The 4,616-nt window shown below is 49.3% G+C and overlaps 1 long non-coding RNA gene across 1 annotated transcript in view; it reads right to left on the reverse strand.

The window, feature by feature from the left end:
- The window catches only part of LOC145723690 (uncharacterized), a 6,681-nt gene extending 2,578 nt beyond the window's left edge, over positions 1 to 4,103 (reverse strand). The window contains exon 1 of the long non-coding RNA XR_014148948.1: positions 3,669 to 4,103. This is a non-coding gene — a long non-coding RNA (uncharacterized LOC145723690). The remainder of the gene's footprint in view (positions 1 to 3,668) is intronic.
- Positions 4,104 to 4,616: the final 513 nt, after the last annotated feature.

Consider the following 4,616-nt stretch of genomic DNA (forward strand, 5'->3'; position numbering starts at 1 on the left):
GCCCCTAAAATTTTAAATTTTAAATTTTGATGAAGTCCACTCTGCCAAGGAGTAGGTCCTCTGAAACCACACGCCCCCCAGAGATCCTCCCAAGGCCGCAGGGTGGGGGCCCCACGTGAGAATCCTGCGCCCCCCTGCTGGCTGCTGGTACTGATGGGAGGGGCATCTCTCAGGGTCTCTGGGCTGGAACTTAAGGTTAGGGTCCTGCTGCAACCATGCTGTCATCCTGGCTGCCCAGGAAGCCCACCTGGGAGCCTTCCCCAAGTTCTTGCCACTGGGACCTTACCTCCCCAGCCCCTGAGACAATTGTTTGGCGGTGCTGAGTGGACGTCAGGAGTTGTAAAGCGCTCCGCCCCCAGACTAATGCAATGAGCAGCCCAGGTTGAAATCCTCTGCTCCAACCCTTCACCCTTCTAGCAAGTACCTCATTGCCATGTGGGACTTCCCTCATCAAAACACCTGTTGCCACCACGGTGACCACCTGTCCTGGTGTGCTTGGACACAGAAGCCCCGGGTCCCAGGGGCTACGGAGGCGTCGCCTAGTGGCTCTCACCCCACCCACTTCCTCCGCAGGATCACCCTTGAATTCTCCCTGCTGCGGGGCGGCAGCAAAGGCCTGCCCAGGGTGCGGGGGACAAAAGTGCGGGTCCCTGGTCGAGAGACGGGACAGACGGCACAGTGCAATTCACACTCCACCGCACGCCAGGATCAGGCGGAGGTTCAATTTCACCGCACCCACAAGTGGGCAAAAGCCCTGGTCCCTCCCTTAGTTTCTCCTGGGAGCAGACCCCAAGAAGTCCTGTGCTTATAAGTCCTGCACCCAGGCTCTGCTTCTAGGACCCTGCACAGGACATTGGGGGTGGGGGAAGCCAATGCAGGAAAGTTACTATGTTAAGATGGAGCTATGGAAAGGTGGTGCCATTGAGGCTCAGGAAGAAAGGGGTCAAGAAGAACAGAGAGGTCGACCCAGGGCACCCTGTCCAGGGGTGAAGGGTCAAAGGAGGATGGGAGACACAGTAACCGTGGGGAGAAGGATTGGGACGGAGTGGTGGGTCCTGAGATCAGATGGGATTAGGCTGAAACTATTCAGAATTTGTGGCTGTCAATCTCAAGAAATTTGCCTATGAATGGAAGAGGGACTGGAAAGTGGGTAGAGAAGGATAATGGCCAGAAATAACTTCCTAAACAGAGAACATAACCAGACAGAGAGAGAAATCCAACACTTCCCAGGAAATCCTGCAGATTCCTTTTGGACGCTGGGCCTCTTCCTAAGTGTTTATGTAATTTTAAAATTGTGTGTGTTTTAGTGTTTTACATCTACCTGCCACTGTCAGCTGAGTGGAAAGGGAAGGGTTAATATGAACGCAAAATGAATGTATTTGCAGGGAAATAGAAAGGGAGGAACTCATTTACACTGGGCTTGATAAAACCACTTTGTTTTTTGTTTGTTTTTAATTTTTTTTTTTATCTGACAGAGACACAGCGAGAGGGGGAACCCAAGCAGGAGGAAGTGGGAGATGGAGAAGCAGGCTCCCTGCGGAGCAGGGAGCCTGATGTGGGCCTCGATCCCAGGACCCTGAGATCATGACCTGAGCCGAAGGCAGATGCTTAACCGACTGAGCCACCCAGGCACCCCGGTACAACCACTTTGGAAGAGAGTTCGGCCTCATCCGATGACGTTGAGCATGTAACTTTGACCCTGCAATTCCACCACTCGATAAAACTTTGCACCCCTGTCCCAGAGGACAGGCAACTCTTGTTCAAAGGAGCAAAGCTAAAGCAATCCAAATGTACATGAACAGAAGAATGGAGAAATAAATCGTGGTAGAGCCCCTGCAGTGGAACACTCCACAGAGGAAAAATGTGCAAACTAGCTCTCTGTGCTTTAGTTTGCAAGAAAGTCATACACATGGTAGAGCAGCCGAGTCGGGAAGAACAACACGGTGTAAAGAGACACGCAAAACTCTCCAGTGCATTCTTTGCAAATATACAAAGAATTATCATCAAACTACAAAGAAAGGCAATCAATTGAGAACCACGGTTCTGGATATTGGTTTCCAAGGACGTGGCTGGTGGTGAGCGCCCTGGGGCCGGTTTCTGGAGCCAAGGGATGGTCACAGCGAGGGAGATTCTGTGATTAGTTCTCTTTCTGCCTCACGGATGTAATTTATATGTTCCTTCCAGTTTGGCTACTGCATTTCATTTTTCAAGATGGCGTAAAAGACCTACACACGGAAACCTTAGTTTCAGTAAAGTTTAAGAGAGTCTGGGCCACAGTGCTCAATCTTCCTCTGGACAGACTTCCTGCTAAAAACTGATTTGGGAAAAGCTTACCTCATTCAAGAGTATGTAAGATAAAAACTGGAGAGAAGGACAACAACAACAACAAACTATGAAAGAATTGGGAAGAAAAGAAAAGGCAAAGCAAGGTCTACTGAGAACATGCACCAGAATGTTAGAGCAAAGACAACTATGACCCAGATTGTTGCCACCAATTACCATGCAGCCCTGGTGAGATCTAACAGCTCCCGGAACAGAAGGGGAGACAGCAAGGCGCCTCGAACTAGAGCTGGCTGAGCAGGGGGCATGGGGAGAGGGAGGGCATGGGACAGAAGATCTTTGCAGCTCAGCTCAAAGAGGAGAAAATGGCTTTCTGAGGGGGCAAGGCAATGGGGACAGGTCAGCGAGGAGATTTCCTGAAATAAAACCTCTTTGAAGTTATTTGTTCGACCTCTGTGAATAAATAAGTTTGATTAAAAAAAAAAAACCCAGAAAATAATAGAAAAGAGCCCCTTTCTTGGCCATCCACCAGTGCTGACCCAGAGATCCTGTCCCCTGTGGGAGTCTCAGGCCTCTGCTGGCAAAGCGCCGGGTCCCTTCCCGGACAACCCTACCAACATCAAGGTCTTCCATAAATAGAGCCCCTCCTACCTCCTCAGGCTGGTCCCACCGCTGGCCGCCAAGGACCTGGAAATACCTCGGCCTCCTCAGCCAAGCCCCTACCCAAATTCCCCAACTTAAGCTGCTGAGACTCGGTTTCTTGTGCTTCCTGTTGCCGCCACACGGATCCCCAGGTCCAGAGTCCCAGGCTGTAGCACCTCACCTGTCCGTGTCTGAGTCCCCACAGCCTGACTACTCACCTGGAGGCTCTCCTCCTCTGTGTTCCTGCTCATGGCATCTACACACCTGGACTAGCAACCTGTAGCTGTTCTCCTGGAACCTCAAGATATTTTTTTTCTCATGCAAACCTGGGATGTATAATTGACTTCACTGTGGACAGATGGGGGTGAGGTGGGGAGAGAGAGAACCAGGAGCTAGAAGTGGGGAAGAGGAGTCGCTGAGGGGCCCCTCTGAGACTGGGAGTTGGGCTGGGGCAAGCAGAGGCAACTCCCAGAATCAAGTAACTCCAAGGGGGGTAGGGAGGTCATGAATGTCCCTTGGTGGCCCCTACCTTCCTACCAGGAGGGGAGCTAGGATTGGCCGGGAGGGCACAGAAGGGAATAAAAGGCTAGTTGCGCAGCAATCAAACTAGAAATTCATAACAGGAAGATAATGAGAAGGTCTCCAAAACACTTGCGAACTAAACCACACATTCTAAATAATCTAGGCATCAAAAAGGAAATCTCGGGAAATTTCAAAAATAAAGGAAAACGAATAAAATGTCTTACCATCTGTTCTCCTACATTTAGAACAACCTTGAGTGACTTCATGGGCAAAGTGACCCACTTCGTGAAACCCATTTTTTGTGTGCGCGGAGTTATGGGTGTCGACGTAATACACGTACGTAGGTGTGTATGTAATCGGCAGTTACGTAATCCTTCTCAGAGTGGCTAGAACTCACCAAGTCAGCAACAGCTCCAGGATGCGTCAGAGACATGTTCCCCTAAGTACCACAAGATGGCAGCACATGCACACGGCATTTAAAGCTCTTTCACCCATATCCTACCTTGCAATTAAACGGTCCCCCAACACCCCCACCCTCTGGAAAACCCTACACTTAAAGGTTTACAATGAAACATATTTTTATGACAATGTGTTGCAAATGCATGAAGAATTTCTTTAGGTAGATATATAGATTCAAAGGATGACCATAGCTCATGCAGTTAGACTTCTTCACCTTTTGGTAAAGTATATATGTATCTTGCACCTGAAGCCAGAAATTAACAATATTTTATAAAAGGATTTATTAAGCACAGTTTTCTTGCTTGGGTTCATGGCTTGAGACTGGCTGTGCCGGACACTCTCCCTGCATCTCATTTGTTGAGAACTTAGCCACATGCTGGGCATATTGGCAATGCTTTACATGCATTATGCTTTAAACTTTACCGCAGCCGTTTGGAGTGGCGAGTATTAATAGCCCAGTTTTACAAGTGGGAAAAGAAAGAACTGGAGCCATTAGGAACTTTGGTTAGGATGCAGAGCTAGTAAAGCCTGAGGTGCGCTCGGAACCCAGCCAGCCTGACTCCCGACGCTCCCCAGTACACGAGGCCTCCTCTAGGTGGCGCTCATGTCTGAGCTTTTACTGATTGATGATCCCTGAAGCCTATACCAAAACTCTAACTGAACGGGTTTTCTCCTTTCATCAAGAATATTTTGTATTGATATGATCATTGATA

The sequence above is a fragment of the Leptonychotes weddellii genome, chromosome 10 (genome assembly GCF_054177405.1).
Source record: "Leptonychotes weddellii isolate Sample4059 chromosome 10, ASM5417740v2, whole genome shotgun sequence".
In the NCBI taxonomy this organism is placed as follows: domain Eukaryota; kingdom Metazoa; phylum Chordata; class Mammalia; order Carnivora; family Phocidae; genus Leptonychotes; species Leptonychotes weddellii.